This window comes from Dasypus novemcinctus, chromosome 7 (assembly GCF_030445035.2).
Source record: "Dasypus novemcinctus isolate mDasNov1 chromosome 7, mDasNov1.1.hap2, whole genome shotgun sequence".
NCBI lineage: Eukaryota > Metazoa > Chordata > Mammalia > Cingulata > Dasypodidae > Dasypus > Dasypus novemcinctus.
Genome location: NC_080679.1, coordinates 35,684,830 through 35,709,454, shown reverse-complemented (window position 1 = coordinate 35,709,454; position 24,625 = coordinate 35,684,830). Strand labels below are relative to the sequence as shown.

The 24,625-nt window shown below is 35.4% G+C and overlaps 1 pseudogene; it reads left to right on the top strand.

Moving 5' to 3' along the window:
• Positions 1–21,920: 21,920 nt before the first annotated feature.
• Positions 21,921–22,826, top strand: LOC101438949 (TATA-box-binding protein pseudogene; annotated as a pseudogene).
• The last annotated feature ends 1,799 nt before the right edge of the window (positions 22,827–24,625 follow it).

Below are 24,625 nucleotides of genomic sequence, written 5' to 3'. Positions count from 1 at the left end.
TGTGAGACAATGTACAGTTTAAGAAAAGTTTTAAACAAGAAAAATGAACTGTTTAAAAAATTCACAAGTTATTTCAAATATTGTTATGTCAGGAAGACATAACATTCATAAATAGGCATGTGTCTATTTATAGAGCTTCAACATTTTTGAGGCAAAAATTGTCAGCTGTAAAGGGATAAATAAAAAATTGTCAAAGATAGTTGTAGATTTTTACACCTCTCTTTTAATAACTGCTACAATAAGTAGATTATAAATAGGTAAGTATATGGTAGATTTGAAAAATAACATGATCAATCAGTTGAATTAATAGACTTTTATAGAACACTGTATCCAACAGTTACAGAATACTAATACTTTTCAAGTGCCTATAGAATGTTTACCAAGATAGATGATTTTCTGAATCATAATTTTCAATATATGAAGATTGAAATCTTACAGTATGTTCTCTTACCACAGTGATTTTTTTTGAATATATTTTTTCTTATTTCTCCTTCCCCCTCCCCCCCATTGTCTGCTCTCTGTGTCCATTCGTTGTGTGTTCTTCTGTGTCTGTTGCATCCTCATCAGGCAGCTCTGGGAACCCATCCTGGGACCTTCCAGAGTAGGAGAGAGGTGATCATTCTCTTGCTCCACCTCAGCTCCCTAGTTCACTGTGTCTCATATTGTCTCTTCTCTGTGTCTCTTTTTTGTTGCATCATCTTGCTGCATCAGCTTTCCATGTGGGTGACACCACTCCTGGGTGGGTTGCACTTCTGCATGGGGCTGCACTCCTTATGTGGGGGGCACTCCTTGCACAAGGGCACCCCTGTGTGGGGCAACACTCCTTGTGCACAGCAGCACTCCATGTGGGCCAGATCGCCACATGGGCCAGGAGACCCTGGGTATCGAACCCTGGACCTCCTATATGGTAGGCAGAAGCTCTATCAGTTGAGCCACATCTGCTTCCAACACAGTGATTTTTAATTAGAAATTAATAACAAGTATATATATTTGGAAATTAAATAGCAAACTTGTAATAATTCATAGGACAAAGGCTTAGAGGAAGGCCACATTTGAGCAACAAGGAGGCTTTCAGGAGGTAACTCTTACACTGTATATTATACTAGGCTAAGTTTCAATTTCACAAGAAAAGGTTCATAACTACAATCATCAATATCAAGGGCCTGACATAATATTCTGCCTTCCTTCTATTTGTATAGTTTTCCTTCTTTGTGATTTCAACCAATATCTTTGTTTATTTTTACAGTAGAAAGTAGACATTGTATTTTGTTTTTTAATGGAATCTGACTATATTTCTATTTTATGGTACTTGAAAACTGTATGTAGTACCCAGATAGTAAGCATACTACATTTAGCATTAATCAAAAATAGTATGCCCTTCCAGTGTAATAAGTGATTATTTTAAAGTGAGTGCACATGAGGCACATCCATGGATGTGATTCTTGGATGCTGAGAAAAGAACATGTTTTCCCATTCAGCTTGCAAAGCTGGGATGATGCTGGTAGAAAGCTGCTGGCAGTCATATTTCTTATATAATGGAGAAATCTATCTTCAGTAATATAGGATGAGGCCAAGTCACAGAAATCAGAATAGGAGAGAGAGAGAGAGACAAGTGTGAGAGAATGAAATAGCCCCTCAGTCATTTGAAAACCTAGAGCATATTCCAACTGACATGAGTTCCAAGTTATGGAAGCCTATCATTCTTCTTTTATTTGGTGAGCCAAATAACTTTCTGTCCCTAACAACCAAAAGAATCTAAACGAATGCCATTACTTACATGAATGCATTTATTTCACTAGCTATTTGATTCTAAGGTTTTTGCCCTTGTTACTGAACTGTACTCCTTCCAAGAAGCAATTAGGCAACATAATGTGTATTGGTAATTAAAAAATGAAAATTAATTTCTTTATGCCATGTAATTACAATATGTCTATTTAATCACAGTTTAGTGGTGTCTTTCTAGGGGATTTTTTCATATAATAGTAAGAAAGTATTCACAATTTATATTTGGGTTGTACAGATGTACTCTACTGGGGGTAGCTGTCTTGTCCTATATCTTAAATAGAAAATTTAAGATATAAATTAAAAAAATTTCTTTTGTTTCACACTTTTATTCTGAAGATAATCACATTTTAACAAAGTAATAAGTTTATTTTTACAAGTTGAACATGATATTTTCAAATTATGTATAGCAATATAGAAACCAGGCCTTGGGTTCACATTTTAAAATATTCTGTCTCCTTTTCTAATTGTTTTGGGTTCCAGAAGCACTAAATAATCCTCTGTATCCACAGTTAAACTTGATGAGACACAAATGTTTGTGAAATTCAAGCTTATTTTTAGTAAATTTCACCCCCAAAGGTTATATTTATATATATTCTTATTTTATATATACAATTTTGGGTGGTAAGTTGGGTTCTAGAATGATGAAATTTTTTAATTTATTAATTTGTAACAAGACCTTTTACTGAGAGATTGAAGAGATAATTCACACATTCAGAATTTACATTTTGTATGCATATACCTACAATATGTTAGTAACTTTCAGTAGGGAGCATAATAGTTTTCCATAGGAAGATGAATTGAGGACCAGTAATCTAGTTAAACATTATTTGTGCTTATTTGCTCTCTATACATTTTCCCCCTTTTTTAGAGTTGTGGGCTTACTGAACAATCATGCATAAAATACAGGATTCCCATATACCATCTTATTATTAGTACCTTGCATTGGTATGAAATAATTGTGACAAATGACAATAGCACATTTTTATAACTGTATTATTAACTAAAGTCCATGTTTTAACTTAAAATTTATTGCAAAACATAGTTATATGGATTATTTAAAAATTTGTATTGTTACCATATGTACAATGTAATAGTTTCTCTTTTAATCACATTCAGATTCAGATATGTATTTCAGTGTGTTAATTACATTCACAGTGTTGTCCTCCCATCACCACCATCCATTAATAAAACATTTCCAGGAACAGATATGACTCAAGCAGTTCAGCACCTGCTTCTCAAATGGGACATCCTGGGTTTGGTCCCCAGTGCCTTCTAAAAACAAACAAACAACAACAACAACAAACAAATGAAAACCAACTCAGGGGAGCTGAAGTGGCTCAGTGGTTGAGCGCTGGCTTTCCACACATAAGGTTCTGGGTTCAATCCCTGGCCCTGGTACCTAAAAAAAAAAGTTTCCATCATCCAAATAGGAACCTTGTACATTTTAAGCCTTAACTTCCCATTTGCTGTCCTCGCCCCATTCCCTGGTAAACTATATTCTAGATTCTGACTCTATGAATTTGCTTATCCTATTAAATTAGTGAAATCATAGAATATTTGTCCTTTTATGCATGGCTTATTTTATTGCCATGATGACTTTAAGGTTCATCCATGTTGTTGCATGTATTAAGACTTTATTCTTTTTTATAGCTGAATAATATTCCATTGTGTGTGTGTATATATATATATATATTTCATTTCATTTATCCATTCATCAGTTGATGGACACATGGGTTGTATTCTAGTTTGCTAAAAGTTGCTGGGAAAAATATACCAGAAATAGGTTGGCTTTTACAATGGGCATTTATTAATTTATCAGCTTATAGTTCTGACACTGTTAAAATGCCCAAATCAAGGCATCAGATGAAGCTTTCTCCCCAAAGCCCAGCTGCCAGCAATCCTGAACTTCTGCCACATTAGGGAACAATGGCAGCTCTGTTGGTCTCTGCCTTCTCCTTCAGTCTCCATTGCTTTCATCTTCTGTGCACCAGGGCCTTCTCTCTCCGCTTCTGGGTTCTTCTGTGTCTCTGCAACCTTTTATTCCTCCATTTATAAAGGATACCAGTTAGAAAATTAAGGCCCACCCTGGGCCATGCCCCACTGAAATGATGTAATCAAAAGAAGGTCCCTTAACTCAATCTAGTTCCAAAACTGAATCTTCTCTTCAATAGATTTTACACCCACAGGAATGGACCATCCCAAGAACATAATTTAGTGGGGTCCACAAAAGACTCAAACTGCCACAGGTCACTTCCATCTTTTGGCAATTCTGAATAATGCTGCTGTGGACATTGGTGTGAAAATATCTTTGAGCTCTTGCTCTCAATTCTTTTGGGCATAAACCTAGTAGTGGGATTTCTGGGTCATATGGTAGTTTTACACTTAGCTTTCTGAGAAACCATCAAATGGTCTTCCACAGCCAACAGCCCTATTTTACATTGCCACCACAATGAATCAGTGTTCCTATTTCTCCACATTCTCTCCACCACTTGCTCTTTTCTTTTTTTAGTAGTGGATTTTTAAATAGCAGGTGTAAAATGGTAAATGGTATCTTATTGTGGTTTTGATTTGCATTTCCCTGATGACTAGTGATGGTAAGCATCTTTTCATCTCCTTTCTGGACATTTGTTTATCTTCTCTGTCTATTCAAATGTTTTACCCCATTTTTCAAATTGAGTTGTTTGTCTTCTTGTTAACTTGAAGGATTTCTTTATATATTCTGTATTTTAAACATTTATCAGATATGTGGTTTCTAAATATTTTTCCTATTGTGTAGGTTATTATTTTACTTTCATGATAAAAATCCTTTAAGGAACAAAAGTTTTTAATTTTGATGAGGTCCCATTTTTCTATTTTTTTCTTTTGTTGCTTGTGCTTTGGGTATAAAATCTCAAAAACCATTGCCTAACACAAGATCCTGAAGATGCTTCTCTATATTTTCTTTGGGAATTTCATTGATATGGTGCTTATATTTAGGTCTTTAATCTACTTTGAGTTAACTTTCATTGAAGGTGTGAGGTAGGGGCATTACTTCCTTTTATTTTTTCCTCACTCCTTTTTTTTTTTTCTTTTTGCAAGAGGAAATACAGATTTCCCCGCACCATTTGTTGAAGAGACTATTCTTTCCCGATTGAGTGGTCTTTGTCCACTTGTCAAAATTCAGGTGGCCATGAAAGTGAGGTTTGATTTCTGAGCTTTCAATTTGATTCCATTGATGTATATGCCTATCCTTGTGTCATGCTGTTGTATTAATGTTACTTTGTAATATATTCTCCAATAGGAAAGTGTGAGTTCTCCAGCCTCACTCTTCCTTTTCAAGATGGCTTTACCTATTCGGGCCCCTTACTATATAAATCCATATAAATTTGATGATTTGTTTTTCTATTTCTGCAAAGAATTTTATTTTTGGAATTTTTATTGGAATTTCATTGAATCTATAAATTGCTTTGTGTCAGATTGATATCCTAATGATATTTAGTCTTCAAATCCATGAAGAAAGACTGTCCTTCCATTTATCTAGGATTTTGATTTCTTCTAGTGATATTTTGTATTTTTTGAGTACAGTTCCTTACATCCTTGATTAGATTTATTTCTAGATATTCCATTCTTTTAATTGCTATTGTAAATAATTTTTTTTCTTAAATTTTTCCCAATTATTCATTACTTGTATATGGAAACACTACTTATTTTGGGGTGTTGATCTTGTACCTAACCATTTTGCTGGATTCATATATTAGCTCTAAGAGCTTTGTTGTGGATTTTTCAGGATTTTCTGTATATAGAATCATATCACTTGCAAATAGTGAAAGTTTGACTTGTTCCATTCCAATTTGGTTATATTCCAAAATGCTGTACTTTAACAAATACTAAAAATCCAATAGAAAGTAAAGTAAATTGAATGATTACTGTAAATTACATCCAACTGAAATCAAAGGGTTCAGTAATAAGATACAGAAATATAATCTTCTGAAGAGCAGGAAACTGCTGTGTGCATACCTCTGTTGATCCATAAAATCTTTCCAAGGGATACCTTGTGGTGGTCACTTTGAAGGTAATTGAATTTCAGATTGTCAAATTCTATCTCTTCTCTTTCCTAAAACTGAAAATTTACTTAAGTTTGAGATTTCATGTGGATTCTTTTTTCTTAGATTCCTTTGCGCAACCATTCTTCTCCTACTTTAAAAAAGAAAAGAGGCGAGCAGGTGCCACTCAAGTTGTTGAGCACTTGCTTCCCATGTATGAGGTCCCAGGTTCGATCCCCAGTATCTCCTAAAAACAAAACAAACAAATGAAAAAATTAGCTCCCACTAGGGAGCAGATTTAGCTCCATAGTTTAGCACCTGCTTCATATACAAGGTTCTGGGTTCAGTCTCTGGTACCTCCTAAAAATAAATAAATAAATAAAACACATTATGCTGAGTATCACTTCAGGGCTTTAAAAAATTCCAGAGTGCCAAAGGACAAATTGAAATATTGGTGACCTTATATAAGAAACATGGGGCTATGATAGGATTTTTAAAAAAATTTCTCTCCCCTCCCCTCCCCACCCTGGTTGTCTTTTCTCTGTGTCTATTTGCTGTGTCTTCTTTGTCCACTTCTGTTGTTGTCAGCTGCACGGGAATCTGTGTTTCTTTTTGTTGCATCATCTTGTTGTGTGAGCTCTCTGCAGGCTGCACTTTCTTTCATGTTGGGTGGCTCTCTTTATGGGGCGCACTCCTTGTGCTTGGGGCTCCCCTATGTGGGGGACAACCCTGCATGGCAGGGCACTCCTTGCGTGCATCAGCACTGGGCGTGGGCCAGCTCCACACTGGTCAAGGAGGCCCGGGCTTTGAACCACGGACCTTCCATGTGGTAGACGGACGCCCTAACCACTGGGCCAAGTAAGCCACCTATGATAGGATTTTGATTATGTGGCTGTCCAATAAATATTTCTGCTAAAGCCAAAGCATGCTGTTTATTTTTGTTAGAGATGTTTTGCATTGGTCAATGTATTAATATTAGTCTACCAAAGGGGGCCTGATGCAAAGTAGCAGAAATCTTTGACTTTTATAAAGAGTATTTATTTGGGGAAGAAGCTTACAGTTGCAAGGCCATAAAGAGTCCAACTCAAGGTTTCTTTCTCACCGAAGTCAGTTGCCACATGTTCACACAAGTTAGTCACTGATATCGGCCTGGTCTCTCAGGACATAGGGCTTGTTTCTTTCCAGGGCTTCTCAAATGTTCAGCTGCTCTGTTCTCTTCAGTCGTGAACTATCAGGCAAATGGCTTATCTCTCCTCCCATGGCTCCAGGATCAAAACTGACAAAGTTCTCTCTTCTTCTATGTGTCTTCTTGAGTGAATATCTGTTTATATCAGCCCACCAAGGTAGCAGGTTCTCAACCTGAGTCATACCTTACTGATGGGTTTGAATCAAAACCCTAATCTTAATAGATAATTTAATCTAAGACATCACAGGTGAATCTAATGCAGTCAAAGGGAATCACACCCAGAGGAATAGATTAATTTACAAGCATAATCTTTCTCTTTTTGGGATTCATAAATAATCTCAAACATCCACAGTCAACATTTAGATGTCAGACTAGAATCATTTGATGGGAGAGTCGTCAATATTCATAGACCAGTCACTCCTCTTCCATTCCCCAACTATTGTCAAATGGCATCACTGCTGGGTAAATATCCTATGAAAGCCAAATAAAGATAGTGCAAGTAAGAAATATTGAACATAGTAAGGCTTTATTTCATTCAGATGACAAAGTTGGCTAGGTTTCTTGCCTTATTGATATGTGTTTTATTTTGCCAAAGGGCTGCCAATACAAAGTACCAAAAATGAGTTGGCTTTTATAAAGGGGATTTATATGGGAAAAACCTTACACTTCCAAGGCCATGAAAAGTCCAGACTGAGGCACCATCAGAGGTGCTTTCTCACTAAAGCCAGCTGCCATGTGGCGAAGATGGCCATAGATCTCTGCCAAGGTCTCTGCCTTCCCCTCCAGAATCTACCCTCTCTCGGAGTCCAGCTCCCGGAGCTCAGCTGTCAGCTATCAGGCATAGGACCTGTCTCTTCTTGAGCTGCTCTCTGGGTCCAGCTTCTTGGGGGCTCCATTCTTAAGTGAACTTCCAGTCCTCTCTTACATGACAGGTTCAAATATGGTAGCTTCCTTGTTCTGTGTCTGTGTGTGTTTCTCTGTTTCTATCAGACCCAGCAGGAGGGCAGACTCAGCATGAATCACATCCCACTGACAGTCCAGTCAAAAGCCCTAAATTGATCTTATCAAGTAATCTAACCAAAGGACTCTCCACTGAATTTAACGCAAACTTTCTCTTCTTGGGATTCATAAAATAATCTTAATCTGCCACAGTCTGTCTTAAAATAAAAATATCAAGATTTGTGGAAAAGTTGCTTGAAAATACTAATCTGCTATACCTCTCTTCCAGTCTCAGTAATTATAAATATTGTAGTTAGTGCTCACATTAGAGCACATCTTGGTCAGTTTATCAGATATACTTTTAGCATGATTTCAAGGAAGGACAGGTAAAAGTGTTACATTTATTTCCAATAGACCAATGTTGCACTTTAGAGTAAAAGAAATACATTAATTAAAACTTAGAGGAGATATTCATTTTCCTTACCATTTGTCTTAAATCCATGGTGCTCTGCTCACTGTAGCTTGCCATCTACTTCTTTGCCATGTGTTCAGTAGATTTAGAAGTGTGGAGTTTAAAGTGAATAGGTCCCTTTACAACAATTAAAAAGACTCTTGTAAGCCCTGCACTAACTTGTGCCCTCAACTCCCTCCCCTAATCTCCTCTTCGTTTTGGGTTAATTTCCACAAATAAATTAAGAATAGAACATATGATTAATGTATAGGTTAGAACAAAATGTACCAAGATGAAATCTCATTCATATAAATAGAACCAATTCCTCCCTCTCAAGTGTGCTGTTCTAATTTTTATCAATTTAATAATTAAAAGCTAAATATTTCAACCATTAAAGTAGTTGCAAATGCATCTATCAAAACTAATTTTCATATGTCAATCTCTGTTAGGTATCTATTAAAGACAAACTGAAAAGACATAAAAATTAAATTAGTTATAAATTTATATGTGTTTAATTTACACGTTAAAGGAAACAGCTTGAAATGTTCAATCCCTAAATTTGGGTGCAGTAGTTTTTAACTACAGCTTTCCCTAGTTTAGTTCCACCAATAAGATGCCTTAAGTGAAAGAATAACTGATATAAATAATAATCATTATTTGCTAAGTCTTTGAGAAGTCTATCACTAATTCCTTTCCAGAAATTAAGAGGATTAAAAAAATGACAAATGTACTGAGTTGAATAGCAACCCCCCAAAAGATCTATCCAACAGCTGACTGCCAGTACTTGTGCATGTAAGCTTATTTGGAAATAGTCTTTTCATATGTAATTAAGTGAAGGGTCTGGGATGAGAACATCCTTATAAGAGAAAGGAGAGATTTGAAGTAGAGAGAGACACAAAGAAATCTGTGTGAAAACGGAGGTAGATGTTGGAGAGCTGCGTCTCTGGAACAGGGTATGCCAAGTATTTCCAGATACTACCAGAAGCAAGAAGAAAGGCATGGAATAGATTCTCCCTCGGAGTCCCCAGAAGAAATGAATCCCACTGATACCTTGATATCAGACTTTGATTAATAGAATTCCACATAAGTATATCACAAAACAGAACATATGTATTTGTGTTTGGATGGATGAATGGATGGATGGATAGATATGTACATGCATAGAATCATAAATACATATATTCAGCAGTGAAGGATAGGTCAGAACTTCCATAAAACAACTGAGAAGATGGTAAAAGTCATCAAGTGATACTTGATGATGCAGCCCCCACCCACATAAGTGGGTACTAAAATATTGGGTAAACAATGATCTAATCATTTGATTACATTTTTACTCAAATAGAAACTCATTTAAAATATAATTATGTATAATAACATATATGAATTACATGTAGGAAAATGCCATTTGAGAAAGAACCTAACAACTTAAACACAGAATTTTAAGCTTATAATAAATATTGCCTTTTAAAACCTTCTTTAATCATGTTCCTAAGACTTATTTTTAAAGTCCATGGCTCAAAAGCCACCAGGAATTCACTTGTAGTTTTAAGAGTTAGGTTTTTTCCAAGCTCACTTAAGCAAGACGTAAGGCTTGCCAGAACCCTGGTGCATCTCCAAGGAACTGTAAGGAAGCATACTTATAAGGTTTGGGGGTCTTGACAAAGATTGATCCGAATTTGGAAGTCAGGAGAGTTCCTGGAACAGTTAGTGGCTGTATGATTCAAACACATGCATCTGTGTGGAGTAACAATTATACCAATTTCTCCCTGGTATAATCTCTAAACCTATGGCTATAAATGAGCTGGTATTAGAATTTTGAAGGCTAGATTGGCTATTGTACACATTATTGTTTGGCTTTGGTGCAGTTCATATGTTTTGCAAGTCGTAGTGTTAACCATTTTGCAAATTGCCATTTCTATTTCTGTTGTCAGTTCCTCCTAACATAGCTCCCAGCTGGATGCTTTTAACTGACATCAAACCTGCTTTACCCTTCACTTTCTGAAAGGTGTTTTGCCTATCTTCCCACATTTAGAGCACATTTTTGTGTAATCTAAGCTACTCTTCCCTCGACTCCCATGCAAGATACTGGGGCTTGTAAGCTCTGTGAGGGCAGGCATCTTATCAATGTTTTACATCTGAATTTAAATTTGTATATTTTTTCAAATCAAAATGTCACAGCAACCTTGGTCTTCCTTTCTATTCTAGCTTCTTTTCTTCATGTTTTTAAATATATGTTAAAAGTTCCTGCACCCACTAATTACTGGTCTTGACCATGAATTTTATAAATACAGTTTGCACCCTTTACAGCCTCATTAAAATTACTAAATAATTATTTGCTATATGTTACATACACAATTTCTCAGTACACAGCCAGCCTTGTATTAAATGCAAAGAAATTTCCCTACTCCCAAAGAAAAGTACTTTCAGATATGAGAAATTCTCATGGAAAATCTTAGAGTTTGTATTCCAACCTGATTCTTCTTGATTCTTTGGTAAAGTTGACTGATACTTCCATTTTGTGCTAGAAATAAATATTATTGACCATGGAAACCTAAGTATTTTATTCTACATATTATGTTCACTTGTAAAATGTTTCCAAGAACTTATCAAGATTTAATATTTAAACCCAAGATTTAATATCTGAAACAAAAACCTGAAGATTGATTTATTGCTTTCTCATATAAGCGAGAACTGTGCTGGTCAGACAAAGTTTCTCTAAATAAAATAAAGCATAGAACTGACCTTATAGAGGGATTTAGGGAAACACAGTCTCCAGGGATTTTTGGGCAGAAGTGAGGAAATGTCAGTAATAGAAGTATGATCATTCAGGCAAGCATGAATATTGTTGATGGCTAGCTTACAGAGCACTTTGATTAAAGTGAGGTTATTTGATTGGCTACTTTCAGACCTATGGGCTTGTCACTAATTGGCTGCCTTTCAGAGGCAAGGTATGATTGACCAAAAGATTTAAAGCAGGTTCAGATGGTTACCATGGCAACTATTCAATATTTTCCTAGGAATGTGGGAACTTCTCTTATTTTTGGTCTTCCTTTTCGCTCCATCCTCATTCAATGCTTCAGTAAAGAAAATTAAAGATTGACCAGATCTTAAGTACTATTCTTGAACATTGAAGACAATGTTTCATTTGGAGACAGCCGATTTTAATTTTAAATGTTAGCCTGATTTCATGCTGTTGACATCTCAAAGATGTCAAAACATCTTCCAGAACAGTGACTGGGCTAAAGGATTTGAGATGCTGTATAAGAAACTTTCAAGGACTGTGAGAAAACTATAACTACGAATATTAGAAGAAAATGGAAGGCACTTTGGAACCATTACTCTAGATTCCCAGCCAAACAAATAGAAACAGTTCTAATAACTTCCTGAGTCTATCTTAGATAGCCAGAACTTCTTTTTCATTTATTCTATTTTCATTCATTTATTTATCCAGTCATTCCTTTCTTGCCTAAAGATTGTTCCACTTTGCCCACAGTATTAATCCAGGTAAAACATGACATGCTAGCAATTGCGTAGTTTCCCACCCCTTCCAGGTTGCTGAAAGAAAATTGTTTAAAAAGACTAAAGGACTGTGAACTGGTCCATTGTGTCCACAGAGGATGGGATGTAGTATATATTATGTCAACCAAGATAAGAAACTTATTTTTCATGATCACTATAAGCTGTTCTTCTCCTATGGCTATTGTTCTTATTAGCAGGAGTTATAATTTTCCCCAGGTAAAAGATTTATACCTTCATTAGTGTAATCCATACACTAAGAACATTTGGGAGTCATAAAACTGGAATGCTCTATTAACTATTAACACCACAAAATATACCCAGCAATTATTTAAATTAGTTGCAGTATTAATAAATTGGGAGAGCAGAATTTTTACGGATTTAAGTAGAACAGTGATTATCCCCAGAAAAGGTCAAATTTAGAAAAGACATTTTTATCATTAAGAGAAAATTATAGGTAAATTAAACCAACAATGAAGAAAATAAAGTGTGCAAAGCAAAATGTGATAGTTAAGGGATATAAGCATCTAGAAGACTATAATTCTAATGGCTTTGGATGAAAGCTATCTGTTTTATACAATTGTCCTCTTATTTTGATAATGATGAATTAGCTGTAACTGGATACTCTATTTCTGGAGTTTCTATGGAAAACTTCAATTAAAATCTTCAGTGAGCCTAACTTTCCAATTCTTGTTATTTGATGCTAATGTATGTCATTTTATTTGGGAATTGTGTGTCAAGAACAATTCTTTGTAATTTAAATGTTATACTGGTATTAGGCAAGAGAAAAATCTTACATAATTTATTAACTATCCAAGTAATCATTGGGTATATAAATTGGAATGGCCAGTTAGAATAGAAAATCTAATATTTTTAAGTCATTTTGAAAAGGGAGTTTTTAATCTACCCAGAAAATAAACATACAGTTACTAGTATATATTGATGTCTCATAGAAGGAGACAATTCCATAACATCAATTTGGAGATATTCAAAGGTTACCATATGGCATTATCTTAGCTTATCACCCACATTTAGAGTTCTTCCAAAATTATATAAATTATAGATGGGGAATGAATGGCCACATTCTCTGCTCTTGAAGAAGAGTTTTAGTGTTTAATAACCCAGCCAATAGAGATATTTTCCAGATAATTTGGGGGTAATCTGATGCCATCAGTTGACTTTTCCCAATCGTATCATCATAAACTTTAAAAACTGATTGCTTCCACTGTTATTTTGTGAAAGGTTTTGCACTTACAATGCAAACATTGAACTCTCCATTGACTTGACTTTCAATTTTGCAAAGTATGTTACCTGTTACCCTTTCTCTTTATAAAAACAAGGGAAAATTGATCTTTACATTGGTTTTTAGTATCAAGGGAAGAACTTTTGATTGCCTGGATCCACAAGACAGAAAGGAGAATACAGAGTTTAGAAAACAATTACCTAAAATTCACACACACTCACTGATCCATCAAGTCTGAGTTTACCTCTAGTCATCTGTCCTTTCACTCTTGATGCCACCCTTCACTTGGTGTGGCTAAGACATAGGTCTTATACATACTTACTCAGAATTAAGGCTGAGTAAGAATCAAGATGCTGGTTATTCTTTGTTAGAGGGGAGAACAAGGACTGTGAGAACAGGCTAACTTTACGTGTCCTTGGGGGAGATAGAGACGTCACATCTATAAATGAGTGAACTGAAGTTTTGAGAAGAAACTGCCCCAAAACTAGTTGTATAAAGTAGTGGAGTCATTAAAGCCACATGAAAGGGACTTTATTAAAACAGATCAGAAGTAGAGCATGGAGAGCTTATTTCATTTAATCTTCAACATTATATTAACACAAGCCACTGTCCACTTTCAACAAGTGAGCCCCAGTTCTATCTAGTGAAAGTGGTCACCCCTAGATATTTCTGAGAACTGTTTGTTTTGATAATTTTCTCTAATCCATATCATCCATTAGGGAAATTCATTAGCTATAGCTTTACAACCCACTGTTGCTGCTCTTCTCTATCATATCTCCTGTGCCTTTCCATTACTTATTGTGATGAAAATCCTACATCTTACTATGAGTCAACATTATGTCATTCCAATTTATTGCTTACAACAACTTCTGCAAGCTGGTGTGCACCCAGGCAAGTTCCAGACTATTGACTTTTCTCCACCAGGATTCATCCAAGTATCAGAAGCATTTGGCAGGCACAGGGAGCACTTGTGTCAGCTCCCTAAGCCCTGCAAACTGTTCAAACAAGTTTGTGACACTGGAGTTGGAGATGACATCACCTAAGAAAAGGGAGCAGAGCTGGGAGCAGCTGCATAGGGCAGGCAGAAGGACTTTGAGTTGAGATTCCTTCAAGCTGCAGTCTCTCACGTTCAAGTGCTGCAGAGTTCCTGACACCTGACACAGCAGAACCTCTAGAGTTACCAGAGGACTTAAGGAACTTCTTGTATAACATTCCACACTCATGAACTTTTTCAAATGCATACTACCTATTAGTGTATTGTTTAATCTTTTATTTTTAGCAAATTAGCATGCTTTTTAGTGTGTTACAAGTTTGGCCAATTGAACAAAATATGCTTTTCATAAAGGATCGAATGCTACAAGAGTCTAGAAGAGTTATTTTAAATGAGTCTAAATCTTTACACTTTTGTGGTTAGTCTGACGGAGTCGGTGACCCGAGGGTATCGGGAATGACAGACAAAGAAAGATTGGGTTCAGGGGATCTGAGAGCATTGATTTCTCAAGCTCATCAGACAACTTTATTGAGTCGAGGGGCTAGTATATATACCCCTAACTTACGTGACATTCATCAGCAAATCAAGTTACCTATTACCCTTACCTCATTCTATATTAACTAGTGATTGATGAACACCAGCAAACTTTACCGGAACTATTATTATAAAAATCAGTAACTATACTCATAAATCTTGTTACTCAGGTTGTTCTGTTCTATATGTTATTGTTCCACCTGTAGGTGTACTTTCCCAGCCATGATTGTGATCCGCACCGATAATCATAAGGGACAGCATGACTCAGTGGTCAAGGAAGTAACTTGCTTCCATGGAAACAACATGCCTTTGTTTCCCACATTAGTCCTGTTAAAAAACAATATTAATTCTATTTTGTGAGTGGGCATGTGTTGAACAACAGAAATCCAATCATTGCATTTTACTATTGGATAAGACTGAGATACAAGTAGGATTGAACATTACACTAGTGAATGAATAGGAAAAAGTAACAATATTTCATAATGGTTAATCAAGAAGCAGATCAAATGACCCTAGGGGCTCCCCTAGGACCAGGATTAATTCCTATTTCCCTCTACTCAAAGTGGAAAACCTCTTTTTTTCCCTGGCTTCCCCATGATATATCACATTTTGATAAACAGTTTTGTTATTTTGTTTATGTTTCAGCATCCATCTTCCTCAGTTAGAATAAAATTTGAAACTGTGGGGATTTTCACCTAATTTGTTCAGTGCTATAGTCCAAGCAACCTAGAACAGTAACCTGGCAAAGAATAGTATAAACATTTGGTAAGAGTGTACCTTTTTTCCTGAAGTCTTATAGTAAAAGGATAAAGTTTAACTAGTCCTTGAAGAAGGGTTTTATAATAATGACAATTTAATTCCAACCCTTTAGGAGAAAGTATACTGGAAACCCTGGTGATTCTGTTTTTGTATATTCTTTTGACAACACAATTAGAGATAGAAGAGGTACATTTTGTTGATGAAAATGATTTAAGAATTATAGAAAGAAGAGATTGAGAGTTGTAGAAATTAGATATTATTAATAATTTGTGTAATGCTGGGCAAGATATACTTAATTATTTTATTCAAGGCTGCTGCTTTATGTCCTCATTCTCTAAGACAAGGTGATTTGAGTTTTGTCTCCACACTGGCAAAAATGAAGAAGTCTTTAAAATAAATTTATTTAAGGAGCAATAATTCTCTGTTAATGTAATTTGCATCTGAGTGAGCAGTTAATTTATCTGTTAAACTAAGAAGGAATGCCATATACATCAGCAAGTCTAATATACATTTTTTGTATATTAATTTCTAATTTAAAAAAAGGGGAACATAAAATCAGTCTACTCTTGCACCTGCCAGCAGGCAATTCTTTCTCTCTTTTATGAAGAAAATAATTTTATATGTTTAAGATGGCATCTAAGATTTCTGAAATCTCTAACCTGTACACCCTTATTTTGTAGAAAAGGAAACCAGAGGGTTTTGTAACTTATCATCATAGAGCTAAGTGTACATTAAATGCATTTTAATTATACACTGTTAAAGTATTTCAAAGACCAAGAGTTTTAAAATATGTTGTAAAATATTCTGTTTTAGTAACTGATATTTTTTCCTTAATATTTAGTATGATTTATATTTCATTTTAGTAATTGATAATTATCCTAATATTCCTTTATAAATGAAAAACTTTTATTTTTAGATATCTGGGTTGTTAGCCAATCTATAAATAAATATTATTTATTTTCATTTTCCTTCTCCAAAAAAATATAGGTTTTCATTTTAGTGTAGGGTTTGATTTACATAACTACCAATTTGACATATAAAAGGCTCTTAAAGAAAAAAAATTAAACTATTGGCAAACATTTTCTCTAGGCTACAATATTCTTAGATTTTCTTATTTATATCTTGTCAAAGGGATGATGCTTCCTAGGACATTAGTAACAATAGCTCAAAGAAACAGAATAAAATATGGATCACAACCTCTTTGAAATGTTTATTTGCTATGTTTTTTATTTATCTTAGATGTAATTAATTTCTTTCCATCAGAAAATTCTGCTATATTTCCTAGTTTAACTGTTAGTGACTTGGTAGAGAAAGTTAATGGCATAAATTTGATCAGTCACTAGTCAATCTTGCTTCCTGTATTTTGTTAGTTTGTTTTGTTTTGTTTGTTTTTTTGTATTTCCTTTCTCATGGTTTTGATCAATTATTTGAAATAACATAATTAAAATGCATTACAATTTAATCCCTTGGTAAAAAGAAATATATATATAGTTTGGTAATCTATAAATAAAATTAATAACCTTAAACTTTAATTGCAAGTTTATTTTCTCCCTTTCCATTTTGGAAAGGACTCTCTTTCAGTAATTATACATACATATTTTTTATCACAGAGGCAATTTAGGATTATATGAATTTGAAATTCATATAATGCATTACACCTCTTTCCTTTTTTCTTCAGTGTCTTGCAATAGGAAACTTTTATTTTTAGCATATATTTTAGCATCCTGACATGAAGGGTATTTTATACATGTTTTGCATAGTTTCCATTTCACAATTGCTATCACAGACTCAAGTATGAATTACCTTTAAATTATTTTCTGCTATTAGCATGGATGCGACATATATATTAAAAGAAAATAGTTCTCATATTAAATATGAAAATGGTTTGTAAGGCCTTTATGGAAGAGACTTGTAATCAGCTGATTAATATTCATGGTAGTAACACTTTGTAGTTACTTACTGTAGCAGCTTGATATTATGGATGAATTCCAAAAAAAAATATTAGATTATGTTTGTAAATTGGCCTTTTCCTCTGGGCATATGAGATTATATTGGATTCAGAGGTTTACTTAATTACTTAATCGAGTGAACCTCTTGTGTCAGTAGGGCATTGAGTACCACCCCCCTTGGTGGGTGGGGATTCCCAAATAAAAGGCACGGCAAAGGACAGAGTTGAAGGTTCTTAATGTTGGAGTTTTGATGTTGGAGTTTGATGCTGGAGCCCTGGGGAAAGAGACAGAGCATTTTGCCTGATAGGCTACAGCTGACCTTGTAGAGAGAGGCAAAGCCTAGAGAGCCTCATAGTCTACAGCTGACCTTGTGGAGAAAACAGAGGAGCTGAGCCCAGAGGAATCCAGGAAGCCTGAACCCTCACAGACATTGGCAGCCATCTTGCTCCGACACGTGAACATAGACTTTGGTGAGGGAAGTAACTTATGCTTTATGGCCTGGTATCTGTTAGCTCCTACCCCAAATAAATACCCTTTATAAAAACAAACCAATTTCTGGTATTTTGCATCAGCACCCCTTTGGCTGACTAACATATTTACATACCTCCATTAAGAACCTTGGTCCTTTCCTGTGATCAGTGTTAGGGAATTGCAACTGCCTCTTGTTTAAATGACCTCAATTACAGAATTTCGTTGAATAGCATATGATGTAAAGTAAAAATATAATTAGTTGGCTTGAACTATTTTATCCTTGTGATGCCTTAAGAATACTTCAGGAAAGAATACACTTACCAGAAAATTCATTATTTGAATCTTGTCTTGGGAATTAATAGTTTCAACACTGATCAAATTTTCAAATACTAATATAACAGTCACTTGGAAGAACTAGGTTTGCTATATTATGGGAAAACATGTTACAAGCCTTTAGGAGAAAGTACTTTGGAGAATCTGGTGGTTTTGTTTTTTAAATTCTCTTGCTAACCTACTTAGTAATGTGCTTTTTATTGTACAGTGCTTCAAATTCCCATATCACTTTACATTATTTTCTAAAGGACTGTTTAAAAAAAAAATCCAAGAGCATGAGGGAAAATATCTTTAAAAGTATTTGTGTTTTATTGTTCAAACAGCAAAAAAGAAGGCTTTCTCCATGACTTCCTAACTAATATATAAATTGATGCTTTTTGTTTTCCATTCCCTTTAAAGTTTTACTTAAAAAGGACTCCACTCAGCAGAAGCTTTGAATGTTAGAAGGTTGAAGTTGAGATTACAAAAGCATCAAAAATAACTAATACTCAATGATTCAAAATAAAGAAACCAAAATATCCCTGATTCATCTTCAAATAAAGACTACAATGAGCTATGCAGAAACCCTGAAAACAGAACTGAAATCAGCATCGAAATCAGATCGTGAATTTGCCAACGCCCATATTTACCATATTCTCTGCCAGTCCTTCAAAGTCCCTTTTACTGGGCCCACTATTCAGAGGTTATTCCCTGGTTGAACAGAATCTTCCATGTGGTGACCCTCCTCATGCTTGTTCTCTTTGGCATAGTGCCATAACCCAACTTTTCAAGACCTTTTCACATATAAATTTATCAGGCCTCTTTCTTTATAGGAGGAAGTAGCTGGCTGCCCTGATAAACTCATTTACACTGATATGTAAAAGAATGACAATTTCATTACCTACTAAGTAGGTAATGTACTGGCATTTTAAAGGGTATTATGAGAGGCACAATATCTGGAAAGAATGGGTTTCAAATATTTATTTTTTAAAAATTATCATTATCTAGTAATAATCCATTTTCAAAAAATATTTTATGTAAAAGCAAAGAAAGTGAAAACGGTGATTGCCATGGGGGCAGGTCAGGAGCATTCACCCCTACTCCTCCTACTTGCCCTCTGAGTTGCCTGAGAGTATCTTTAAGGAATTCTGCAGCACCACAACCAGAGTCTACAAAGCCTCTCATTAGTGCAGTAGTGTGACAACAGTGGGACAACAGGCCAGAGGCTAATACTTTCAGACCAGTGGTTTTCAACTGAGGGTGATTCTCCCCACCCAGGGAATGATAGCACCCTAATGACCTAATAAAAAACAAATTATTTGAGAAAAGGAATTAAGTAAAATCAGTAGAAAATAGATTTTGTCAGTTACTCTTTTGCTCATCTATTGGAAATTTGGGTACACCAAAGGATAGAACTCCAAACTTTTACACTTTTTAAACAATTTAAACTATTTTTCAGGATTTTGTTTAGATTTTTATTTCAAATTCACCTTCATCCAGTTATAACTGCTGTGGATCATTTATAATGGAAAACATTTTGAGCCATTTGAAGACTAACAATAAAGCATTATTTAAATAATTAAATAAATAATTAAATAAATCTCTGTGAATCCATAAAATTAAAAGCCATGAAATCATTTAAAATATTTGGTGAAATAGACCCTATATTCATGGATATACCTTTAAAGTTGTATGTAATACACTAAAATTATATGTGCATATGTGTGTGTAGAAAGGTGTCTCAAAGTGTGAGTGTGTATGTGTGTAGGGGTCTGAAAAAACATATCCCAAGAGATATTAATAGTGGTTGTCTTGGTATAAGCGCGATTCTGTGTTCCTTATGTTCTCGGATTACCTGTCTACATTTTATGATTCTTCTCTTAAAATATTTATTGCTTTTCTAATAAGAAAGCCAATCAAATAATCTAAAGAAAATAATAAAACTTTAAAAGGAAAAAAACCGAATTCTTCTCTTAATTTTTCAAATGCTATTCCCGTTGTTATAGATTTTGTAAAGGGCATGAAAAATAACTGGCCAAATTAGTACTTTAGACATTTTTGAGCAAGATCACCTGCTAGTTCTCAGGAGAATCATCACATTTTATTTAAAAGGGTGGTAATGACAAGAGAAAAAACAGTAAACTGCTAGAGACAAAAATGATCCGTGAGGTGGGAGGGAGGAAGAGTAGAATGTCCTGGAAGTTACTGTCATCAACCAATGTTGAAATGTCAGGAGAAAAAGAGGCTGTGCAATCCTTTAAAGAAAGCGTCTGTAGTTTATTGTGTGTAGAATTCAGATTGCAAATGTTTAAGAGGGCACCATGTGTGCCTGATATCCAGCACCTCCCACACATACCTACTCATTTTACTTTTTAAACTACAGGGGAAAGATCTGGTAAAACGGAGTTGAAATGATAGTCTCTGGAACATAAAGGTTATACATATGACCTAGGAGGATAATTAGAAAAGAGAGTCCTTAAATGCTTCCCTGTCAGTGGTCCTGACACATCCTTAGACTTTTGTTCGTTTCAAAGAATAAAATCTTATTTCAAATATTCAAAGGGAGAGATTTTCCCTTAGATACAAATCCTGATGTTTTGAGCAACATTTGAAACTGTCAAATAGCTGGGTGAAAGCACCTCTTTACAGAATTTGAAAAGCAAAACCTAGGGATTAGGGGTAATCCATGACCCATTTATGAATAAGCCCAGCATAAAACTTAAATATTGCATGCTGTCCTTTATGAAAAATGCTAATAGATCAAAGCAGAGGGAACGATATCAAAATGAGAAATACATATATTTTTAAATTCAGGTGCTGGTTTTCAAAATTCAGTTCAAGTAATTTCTTTAACAAGATAAGGCCTCTGAGAAGTTTCCAGGATGACTGTTCTGAACATGCAATTATTTTTACTCTGCCACATTTGAAGAGAAATATGTCAGGCTGACTGACTGAAGGGATTCTCCACAGTTGCAGAAACTAGAATTGATAAAAGACTCTTTGAATGCTTATATGCTAAATTGTTTATAGCACTTGAGAAAAGAGTTTCCTTTCTCAGAGACATAACAATGTCTTATGACCAAAACTAAAACGGTGTGGTTGTTTTTATGTTTAATTTCTTAATCATTTATCTCTTTGGGTTATGGGAAGAGGAATTGATCCCTCATTTTATGAAAATTTTTTTATGGAAAATTTTAAACATGTACAGAAGTAGAAAGAATGGTAATATGCAATCCCAGGTATAATGAATTCCCCCCAAACCAATAAACCACCTTCAAAAATTCTCAACGCCTGTCAAATTTGGCAAACCTTTCCTTCTCCTTTCTCCCCACTAGAGAATAATGATGCAAATCCTAGGCATAATCGTTTGTCATTAATATAATACTCAGGATTTATCATTAAATAATAATTTTAAAATAACATAAATACAATATCATTAATGCATATAGAAGATAGTAACCATTCCTTAGAATTCAAATTAACTTGATTGACTCCTCCCTTTTTTTTAACAGTTATTTTATTAAAATCAGAATCAAGTAGCCATAGCAAGTGCCCAGGCCACCTGGAGCTGAACTTGGTTTGCGTGGGTCAGTGACAGTTACGTCAGGATCACTTATTCTTGGTGTATGTAATGATAACTCAAATAGTTGAGGAAGTTGCTAAGAGTGCACCGATGCTGCTTCAGGGAAAAGACTGAATGCTGAGGGCAAGTTCCAGTCCAAGGGTTTTTGGTTTGCCAAGAAGAGAGTGAACGACGTGGATCAAAACAACAGCCTACCACCTTATGCTCAGGGCTTGGCTTCAACTTGGGACGCCATGACTCCTGGAATTCCTGTCTTTAGTCCAACGATGACTTGTGGCACAGGACTGACTATTCAGAATAACAATAGTCTCTATGTTTTGAAAGAGCAGCAAAAGCAGGAGTAGTAAGCAGAGGTTATAGCCACGGCAGTAGCAGTTCAGCAATCCTCATCTCAGCCAGGGGCACATTGGGCCTCTGGCCAAACCCTGCAGCACTTTCATTCACAAACTCTTACATCTGCGCCTTTGCCAGGCACCACTCCTCTGTATCCTTCCCCCACGATGCCCATTCCTCCTGCCACCCCAGTATTGAGAACTCTGGAACTGTACCACAGCCTCAAAACATTGTATCCACAGTGAATCGTGGTTGTAAACTGGACTTGAAGACCATTGCTCTTCATGCCCGAAATGCTGAATACTATCCCAAACTGCTGTTACAAGAGTGAGAGAGTTGTGAGTAAGAGAGACACGACCTATTGCACTGATATTCATTTCTGGAAAAGTGCTGTGTACAGGAGCTAAAAGTGAAGAACAGTCCAAACTAGCAGTAAGAAAATATGTCAGAGTTGTGCAGAAGTTGGGTTGTCCAGTTAAATTCTGGGATTTCAAGATTCAGAATCTGTTGGGTAGCTGTGGTGTGAAATTTCCTGTAAGATTAGAAGGCCTGGTACTCACCCACCAACGGTTTAGTAGTTATGTGCTAGATTTATTTCCTGGTTTAATCTACAGAATGATCAAGCCCAGAATTGTTCTCCTTATTTTTATTTCTGGAAAAGTTGTATTGATAGGTGTTAAAATCAGAGCAAGAATTTATGAAGGTTTGACAACATCTATCATATTTTAAAAGGATTCAGAGAGACAATGTAATGGCTTTCAGAAATTCCTCTCTCCCCAGCTCACTTTTTTTTTTAAACAAATCATTTTTGGTACATTTAAATGATGTTATTGTGAATGGTTCAGCAGTTCTTGAGAAGGTGGGCTTCAGTGGCAAACTGCCGTACCACATCTTGCTTTTCTGGAGCATATCTCACTGAAGGACACTAGGATAGGGTATTAATTCTGCACAGAGAACACCTGCTGAGCATTACTGTGAGTCGCTAGTAGTGTGCTGCTATTTGGACAGCACTGTAATTTATTTAGATTTAGATTTTAAACCCTTGCTGCTATTTGACAACTTGGCTTAAAGGTCAAAACTTTAAGTGTGGGAAGAGATGTGGCTCAAGCAATTGGGCTCCCATCTACCATATAGGAGTCCACAGTTTGATGCTCAGGGCCTCCTGGTGAAGACAAGCTGGCCTGTGTGGTGAGTGCTGGCCTGCGCAGAGTACTGCCCCACACAGGAGTGCTGCCCCACGCAGGAGTGCTAGTCCACGTGGAGAGCTCGTGCAGCAAGATGACGCAACAAAAAGAGACACAGAGGAGAGACAATAAGAGACCCAGCAGATCAGGGAGCTGAGGTGGCACAAGAGAATGATCGACTCTCTCCCACTCCAGAAGGTCTCAGGATCAGTTCCCAGAGCCATCTAATGAGAATTTACAAGCAGACAAAGAACACACAGCAAATGGACACAGAGAGCAAACGATGGAGGGTGGGGTGATGGGACTGAGAAATAAATAAATCTTAAAAAAAAAACACAAAACTTTAAGTGTTAATGCCGCCTCTAAATGTGATTGGACTTTGTATTTTGTTTAATTTTCCACCTCTAAACCAGTTTTTGTATTTCTACCAGAAAAGTAAAGTATCTTTTTTTAAAGCATTTTTTTTTTTCTAAGTAATTCCTAGGGGTGATTTTTGTGTCAGACATATTCCATCTTTCTGGTATTGTAGGACAGAAGAGATGCATTAATAAAAATGAATGGCTATACATATTTTTCTTTCTTCAGTGTACTCTGTACAATAAATACTGTTCATAAAAGTGTTAGATTGCTGTTATAAATGATATCTTCTAAGTGTCATATGATCATACTGTTTTTTCTAAATGTTGTATTTCAGACATAATAACTGAAACCAAAAGAAAAAAGAAAAAAAGAAATCAGAATCACAAAGAGGTCCACACTTTGCATTTGGTTGACATGTTTCTTAGAATTTATTTGTGAAGAAACTGGGTCATTTGTCTATAGAATTTCTATCAGCCTGGATTTTGCTGATTACAAGTCCAGAGCATCATTTAACATATATTTTTATTCTTATACATCCTTCAAAATGGTATTTTTATCAAGAAACTTGGTCAGATCCTGGTTCAATATTTTGTCATGAATATTTTGCAGGTGAGTTGTGTACATCATCCAGAAGCACAAATTATTTGGTAGTCTCTCTTTTTGTAGGACAACAACTAATCGCTGGGCACACACATTGCAGGTCTGATCCATCCATGATAAAGTTCCCATTAGCTTTCTATAGCCATTGATAACTATTTTCAGCTCTTTTTCATAAGAAGTTGAAAATGGTAACTTTTCTCATTATACAATTCCTTAGTCATTTTAATTGAAATATTTATATGAAGAAAATATTTCCTTCATGAACTATTTGCTAATATTTCATCAGAGGCGGAGTATATACTTTATTCTTTTTTCCTTTCTTAAATGGTTTTTAGAATAAAGAGTTAGTTTCCTGGGATTCTTCAAAGGAGACATTCCACGGCATCCTTTTAAATTCATGGGTTTTA